At 35.7% G+C, this 8,260-nt stretch overlaps 3 non-coding genes across 3 annotated transcripts; all 3 read right to left on the reverse strand.

Moving 5' to 3' along the window:
• Nucleotides 1–3,784: 3,784 nt before the first annotated feature.
• On the reverse strand, nucleotides 3,785–3,857 carry TRNAK-UUU (transfer RNA lysine (anticodon UUU)). The gene has a single exon. It is a non-coding gene; the product is annotated as a tRNA-Lys (tRNA).
• Nucleotides 3,858–4,120: 263 nt separating this feature from the next.
• TRNAK-UUU (transfer RNA lysine (anticodon UUU)) lies at nucleotides 4,121–4,193 on the reverse strand. Its single transcript has one exon. It is a non-coding gene; the product is annotated as a tRNA-Lys (tRNA).
• A 1,762-nt stretch (nucleotides 4,194–5,955) lies between these two features.
• Nucleotides 5,956–6,028, reverse strand: TRNAK-UUU (transfer RNA lysine (anticodon UUU)). The gene has a single exon. It is a non-coding gene; the product is annotated as a tRNA-Lys (tRNA).
• Nucleotides 6,029–8,260: the final 2,232 nt, after the last annotated feature.

Below are 8,260 nucleotides of genomic sequence, written 5' to 3' on the forward strand. Positions count from 1 at the left end.
CTCCATAATAAGTCAATGCTTTGATTTCACGCACGAAGATACTTCAAATGAGTCTATGAGCTGACAATGATTTGTATTTTTATGAGAAAACGTTTAATCTAATTCAAAGCATTAATTAAATACACGTACCGAGTTATTACAATGAAATCGTTGAATTGTTTGTGTTTTATTTATCTCAGCGATGCGAGCGAATAATATCAAGTTATTAGAATGAAATGTTTGAATTGTTTGTGTTTCGCACTCTGTCTTTTCGTGGTCGATTGTCCCAAATCTCCATAATAAGTCAATGCTTTGATTTCACGCACGAAGATACTTCAAATGAGTTTATGAGCTGACAATGATTTGTATTTTTATGAGAAAAGGTTTAATCTAATTCAAAGCATTAATGAAATACCGAGTTATTACAATGAAATGTTTGAATTGTTTATGTTTAATTTAGCTCAGCGATGTGAGAGAGCAACATCTGTTTTTATGTCAACTACATTTCAAAATTACGCCCGCTAAGGGGGTTGAAACCTTGACCTTAGGATTAAAAGTCCCACGCTCTACCGACTGAGCTAACCGGGATGCTCAGGATCCTGTCTTTTCGTACTCGACTGTCCCAAACCTCCATAATAAGTCAATGCTTTGATTTCACGCACGAAGATACTTCAAATGAGTTTATGAGCTGACAATGATTTGTATTTTTATGAGAAAAGGTTTAATCTAATTCAAAGCATTAATGAAATACCGAGTTATTACAATGAAATGTTTGAATTGTTTATGTTTTATTTATCTCAGCGATGTGAGAGAGCAACATCTGTTTTTATGTCAACTACATTTCAAAATTACGCCCGCTAAGGGGGTTGAAACCTTGACCTTAGGATTAAAAGTCCCACGCTCTACCGACTGAGCTAACCGGGCTGCTCAGGATCCTGTCTTTTCGTACTCGATTGTCCCAAACCTCCATAATAAGTCAATGCTTTGATTTCATGCACGAAGATACTTCAAATGGGTCTATGAGTTGACAATGATTTGTGTTTTTATGAGAAAACGTTTAATCTAATTCAAAGCATTAATTAAATACCGAGTTATTACAATGAAATATTGAATTGTTTATGTTTTATTTATCTCAGCGATGTGAGAGAGCAACATCTGTTTTTATGTCAACTACGTTGCAAAATCACGCCCGCTAAGGAGGTTGAACCCTTGACTTTAGGATTAAAAATCCCACGCTCTTCCGACTGAGCTAACCGGGCAGCTCAGGATCCTGTCTTTTCGTACTCGATTGTCCCAAACCTCCATAATAAGTCAATGCTTTGATTTCACGCACGAAGATACTTCAAATGAGTCTATGAGCTGACAATGATTTGTATTTTTATGAGAAAACGTTTAATCTAATTCAAAGCATTAATTAAATACACGTACCGAGTTATTACAATGAAATCGTTGAATTGTTTGTGTTTTATTTATCTCAGCGATGCGAGCGAATAATATCAAGTTATTAGAATGAAATGTTTGAATTGTTTGTGTTTCGCACTCTGTCTTTTCGTGGTCGATTGTCCCAAATCTCCATAATAAGTCAATGCTTTGATTTCACGCACGAAGATACTTCAAATGAGTTTATGAGCTGACAATGATTTGTATTTTTATGAGAAAAGGTTTAATCTAATTCAAAGCATTAATGAAATACCGAGTTATTACAATGAAATGTTTGAATTGTTTATGTTTTATTTATCTCAGCGATGTGAGAGAGCAACATCTGTTTTTATGTCAACTACATTTCAAAATTACGCCCGCTAAGGGGGTTGAAACCTTGACCTTAGGATTAAAAGTCCCACGCTCTACCGACTGAGCTAACCGGGCTGCTCAGGATCCTGTCTTTTCGTACTCGATTGTCCCAAACCTCCATAATAAGTCAATGCTTTGATTTCATGCACGAAGATACTTCAAATGGGTCTATGAGTTGACAATGATTTGTGTTTTTATGAGAAAACGTTTAATCTAATTCAAAGCATTAATTAAATACCGAGTTATTACAATGAAATATTGAATTGTTTATGTTTTATTTATCTCAGCGATGTGAGAGAGCAACATCTGTTTTTATGTCAACTACGTTGCAAAATCACGCCCGCTAAGGAGGTTGAACCCTTGACTTTAGGATTAAAAATCCCACGCTCTTCCGACTGAGCTAACCGGGCTGCTCAGGATCCTGTCTTTTCGTACTCGATTGTCCCAAACCTCCATAATAAGTCAATGCTTTGATTTCACGCAAGAAGATACTTCAAATGAGTCTATGAGCTGACAATGATTGGTAATTTTATGAGAAAACGTTTAATCTAATTCAAAGCATTAATTAAATACCGAGTTATTACAATGAAATGTTTGAATTGTTTAGGTTTTATTTATCTCAGCGATGTGAGAGAGCAACATCTGTTTTTATGTCAACTACGTTTCAAAATTACGCCCGCTAATGGGGTTGAACCCTTGACCTTAGGATTAAAAGTCCCACGCTCTACCGACTGAGCTAACCGGGCTGCTCAGGATCCTGTCTTTTCGTACTCGATTGTCCCAAACCTCCATAATAAGTCAATGCTTTGATTTCACGCACAAAGATACTTCAAATGAGTCTATGAGCTGACAATGATTTGTATTTTTATGAGAAAACGTTTAATCTAATTCAAAGCATTAATTATATACCGAGTTATTACAATGAAATATTGAAATGTTTATGTTTTATTTATCTCAGCGATGTGAGCAAACAATATTTATTTTTATGTGAACCACGTTTCAAAATTAAGCACGCTAAGGGGGTTGAACCCCTGACCTTACGATTAAAAGTCCCACGCTCTACCGACTGAGCTAACCGGGCTGCTCAGGATCCTGTCTTTTCGTACTCGATTGTCCCAAACCTCCATAATAAGTCAATGCTTTGATTTCACGCAAGAAGATACTTCAAATGAGTCTATGAGCTGACAATGATTTGTAATTTTATGAGAAAACGTTTAATCTAATTCAAAGCATTAATTAAATACCGAGTTATTACAATGAAATATTGAAATGTTTATGTTTTATTTATCTCAGCGATGTGAGCAAACAATATTTATTTTTATGTGAACCACGTTTCAAAATTAAGCACGCTAAGGGGGTTGAACCCCTGACCTTACGATTAAAAGTCCCACGCTCTACCGACTGAGCTAACCGGGCTGCTCAGGATCCTGTCTTTTCGTACTCGATTGTCCCAAACTTCCATAATAAGTCAATGCTTTGATTTCATGCATGAAGATACTTCAAATGAGTCTATGAGTTGACAATGATTTGTGTTTTTATGAGAAAACGTTTAATCTAATTCAAAGCATTAATTAAATACCGAGTAATTACAATGAAATATTGAATTGTTCATGTTTTATTTATCTCAGCGATGTGAGAGAGCAACATCTGTTTTTATGTCAACTACGTTGCAAAATCACGCCCGCTAAGGCGGTTGAACCCTTGACCTTAGGATTAAAAATCCCACGCTCTACCAACTGAGCTAACCGGGCTACTCAGGATGCTGTCTTTTCGTACTCGATTGTCCCAAACCTCCATAATAAGTCAATGCTTTGATTTCACGCAAGAGGATACTTCAAATGAGTCTATGAGCTGACAATGATTTGTAATTTTATGAGAAAACGTTTAATCTAATTCAAAGCATTAATTAAATACCGAGTTATTACAATGAAATCGTTGAATTGTTTATGTTTTATTTATCTCAGCGATGTAAGCAAACAATATCCATCTTCATGTGAACAACGTTTCAAACTTACGCCCGCTACGGGGGTTGAACCCTTGACCTTAGGATTAAAAGTCCCACGCTCTACCGACTGAGCTAACCGGGCTGTTAAGGATCATGTATTTTCGAACTCGATTGTCCCAAACCTCCATAATAAGTCAATGCTTTGATTTCACGCACGAAGATACTTCAAATGAGTCTATGAGGTGACAATGATTTGTATTTTTATGAGAAAACGTTTAATCTAATTCAAAGCATTAATTAAATACCGAGTTATTACAATGAAATGTTTGAATTGTTTATGTTTTATTTATCTCAGCGATGTAAGCAAACAATATCTATTTTCATGTGAACAACGTTTCAAAATTACGCCCGCTAAGGGGGTTGAACCCTTGACCTTAGGATTAAAAGTCCCACGCTCTACCGACTGAGCTAACCGGGCTGTTCAGGTTCACGTATTTTCGAACTCGATTGTCCCAAACCTCCATAATAAGTCAATGCTTTGATTTCACGCACGAAGATACTTCAAATGAGTCTATGAGCTGTCAATGATTTGTATTTTTATGAGAAAACGTTTAATCTAATTCAAAGCATTATTTAAATACCGAGTTATTACAATGAAATGTTTGAATTGTTTATGTTTTATTTATCTCAGCGTTGTGAGAGAGCAACATCTGTTTTTATGTCAACTACGTTTCAAAATTACGCCCGCTAAGGGGGTTGGAACCCTTGACCTTAGGATTAAAAGTCCCACGCTCTACCGACTGAGCTAACCGGGCTGCTCAGGATCCTGTCTTTTCGTACTCGATTGTCCCAAACCTCCATAATAAGTCAATGCTTTGATTTCACGCACGAAGATACTTCAAATGAGTCTATGAGATGACAATGATTTGTATTTTTATGAGAAAACGTTTAATCTAATTCAAAGCATTAATTAAATACCGAGTTATTACAATGAAATGTTTGAATTGTTTATGTTTTATTTATCTCAGCGATGTAAGCAAACAATATCTATTTTCATGTGAACAACGTTTCAAAATTACGCCCGCTAAGGGGGTTGAACCCTTGACCTTAGGATTAAAAGATACTTCAAATGAGTCGATGAGTTTACAATGATTTGTGTTTTTATGAGAAAACGTTTAATCTAATTCAAAGCTTTAATTAAATACCGAGTTATTACAATGAAATATTGAAATGTTTATGTTTTATTTATCTCAGCGATGTGAGCAAACAATATTTATTTTTATGTGAACCACGTTTCAAAATTAGACACGCTAAGGGGGTTGAACCCCTGACCTTAGGATTAAAAGTCCCACGCTCTACCGACTGAGCTAACCGGGCTGCTCAGGATCCTGTCTTTTCGTACTCGATTGTCCCAAACCTCCATAATAAGTCAATGCTTTGATTTCATGCATGAAGATACTTCAAATGAGTCTATGAGTTGACAATGATTTGTGTTTTTATGAGAAAACGTTTAATCTAATTCAAAGCATTAATTAAATACCGAGTTATTACAATGAAATATTGAATTGTTTATGTTTTATTTATCTCAGCGATGTGAGAGAGCAACATCTGTTTTTATGTCAACTACGTTGCAAAATCACGCCCGCTAAGGCGGTTGAACCCTTGACCTTAGGATTAAAAATCCCACGCTCTACCAACTGAGCTAACCGGGCTGCTCAGGATGCTGTCTTTTCGTACTCGATTGTCCCAAACCTCCATAATAAGTCAATGCTTTGATTTCACGCAAGAAGATACTTCAAATGAGTCTATGAGCTGACAATGATTTGTAATTTTATGAGAAAACGTTTAATCTAATTCAAAGCATTAATTAAATACCGAGTTATTACAATGAAATCGTTGAATTGTTTGTGTTTTATTTATCTCAGCGATGCGAGCGAATAATATCAAGTTATTAGAATGAAATGTTTGAATTGTTTATTTTTCGGACTCTGTCTTTTCGTAGTCGATTGTCCCAAATCTCCATAATAAGTCAATGCTTTGATTTCACGCACGAAGATACTTCAAATGAGTCTATGAGCTGACAATGATTTGTATTTTTATGAGAAAACGTTTAATCTAATTCAAAGCATTAATTAAATACCGAGTTATTACAATGAAATGTTTGAATTGTTTAGGTTTTATTTATCTCAGCGATGTGAGAGAGCAACATCTGTTTTTATGTCAACTACGTTTCAAAATTACGCCCGCTAAGGGGGTTGAACCCTTGACCTTAGGATTAAAAGTCCCACGCTCTACCGACTGAGCTAACCGGGCTGCTCAGGATCCTGTCTTTTCGTACTCGATTGTCCCAAACCTCCATAATAAGTCAATGCTTTGATTTCATGCACGAAGATACTTCAAATGAGTCTATGAGTTTACAATGATTTGTGTTTTTATGAGAAAACGTTTAATCTAATTCAAAGCATTAATTAAATACCGAGTTATTACAATGAAATATTGAAATGTTTATGTTTTATTTATCTCAGCGATGTGAGCAAACAATATTTATTTTTATGTGAACCACGTTTCAAAATTAAGCACGCTAAGGGGGTTGAACCCCTGACTTTACGATTAAAAGTCCCACGCTCTACCGACTGAGCTAACCGGGCTGCTCAGAATCCTGTCTTTTCGTACTCGATTGTCCCAAACCTCCATAATAAGTCAATGCTTTGATTTCATGCATGAAGATACTTCAAATGAGTCTATGAGCTGACAATGATTTGTAATTTTATGAGAAAAAGTTTAATCTAATTCAAAGCATTAATTAAATACCGAGTTATTACAATGAAATATTGAATTGTTTATGTTTTATTTATCTCAGCGATGCGAGCAAAGAATATTTATATTTATGTGAACCGCGTTTCAAAATCACGCCCGCGAAGGCGGTTGAACCCTTGACCTTAGGATTATAAATCCCACGCTCTACCGACTGAGCTAACCGGACTGCTCAGGATTCTGTCTTTTCGTACTCGACTGTCCCAAATCTCCATAATAAGTCAATGCTTTGATTTCACGCACGAAGATACTTCAAATGAGTCTATGAGCTGACAATGATTTGTATTTTTATGAGAAAACGTTTAATCTAATTCAAAGCATTAATTAAATACACGTACCGAGTTATTACAATGAAATCGTTGAATTGTTTGTGTTTTATTTATCTCAGCGATGCGAGCGAATAATATCAAGTTATTAGAATGAAATGTTTGAATTGTTTGTGTTTCGCACTCTGTCTTTTCGTGGTCGATTGTCCCAAATCTCCATAATAAGTCAATGCTTTGATTTCACGCACGAAGATACTTCAAATGAGTTTATGAGCTGACAATGATTTGTATTTTTATGAGAAAAGGTTTAATCTAATTCAAAGCATTAATGAAATACCGAGTTATTACAATGAAATGTTTGAATTGTTTATGTTTAATTTATCTCAGCGATGTGAGAGAGCAACATCTGTTTTTATGTCAACTACATTTCAAAATTACGCCCGCTAAGGGGGTTGAAACCTTGACCTTAGGATTAAAAGTCCCACGCTCTACCGACTGAGCTAACCGGGATGCTCAGGATCCTGTCTTTTCGTACTCGACTGTCCCAAACCTCCATAATAAGTCAATGCTTTGATTTCACGCACGAAGATACTTCAAATGAGTCTATGAGCTGACAATGATTTGTATTTTTATGAGAAAACGTTTAATCTAATTCAAAGCATTAATTAAATACCGAGTTATTACAATGAAATCGTTGAATTGTTTGTGTTTTATTTATCTCAGCGATGCGAGCGAATAATATCAAGTTATTAGAATGAAATGTTTGAATTGTTTGTGTTTCGCACTCTGTCTTTTCGTGGTCGATTGTCCCAAATCTCCATAATAAGTCAATGCTTTGATTTCACGCACGAAGATACTTCAAATGAGTTTATGAGCTGACAATGATTTGTATTTTTATGAGAAAAGGTTTAATCTAATTCAAAGCATTAATGAAATACCGAGTTATTACAATGAAATGTTTGAATTGTTTATGTTTCATTTATCTCAGCGATGTGAGAGAGCAACATCTGTTTTTATGTCAACTACATTTCAAAATTACGCCCGCTAAGGGGGTTGAAACCTTGACCTTAGGATTAAAAGTCCCACGCTCTACCGACTGAGCTAACCGGGCTGCTCAGGATCCTGTCTTTTCGTACTCGATTGTCCCAAACCTCCATAATAAGTCAATGCTTTGATTTCATGCACGAAGATACTTCAAATGGGTCTATGAGTTGACAATGATTTGTGTTTTTATGAGAAAACGTTTAATCTAATTCAAAGCATTAATTAAATACCGAGTTATTACAATGAAATATTGAATTGTTTATGTTTTATTTATCTCAGCGATGTGAGAGAGCAACATCTGTTTTTATGTCAACTACGTTGCAAAATCACGCCCGCTAAGGAGGTTGAACCCTTGACTTTAGGATTAAAAATCCCACGCTCTACCGACTGAGCTAACCGGGCTGCTCAGGATCCTGTCTTT

This window comes from Saccoglossus kowalevskii, chromosome 17 (assembly GCF_978046115.1).
Source record: "Saccoglossus kowalevskii chromosome 17, keSacKowa6.1, whole genome shotgun sequence".
In the NCBI taxonomy this organism is placed as follows: domain Eukaryota; kingdom Metazoa; phylum Hemichordata; class Enteropneusta; family Harrimaniidae; genus Saccoglossus; species Saccoglossus kowalevskii.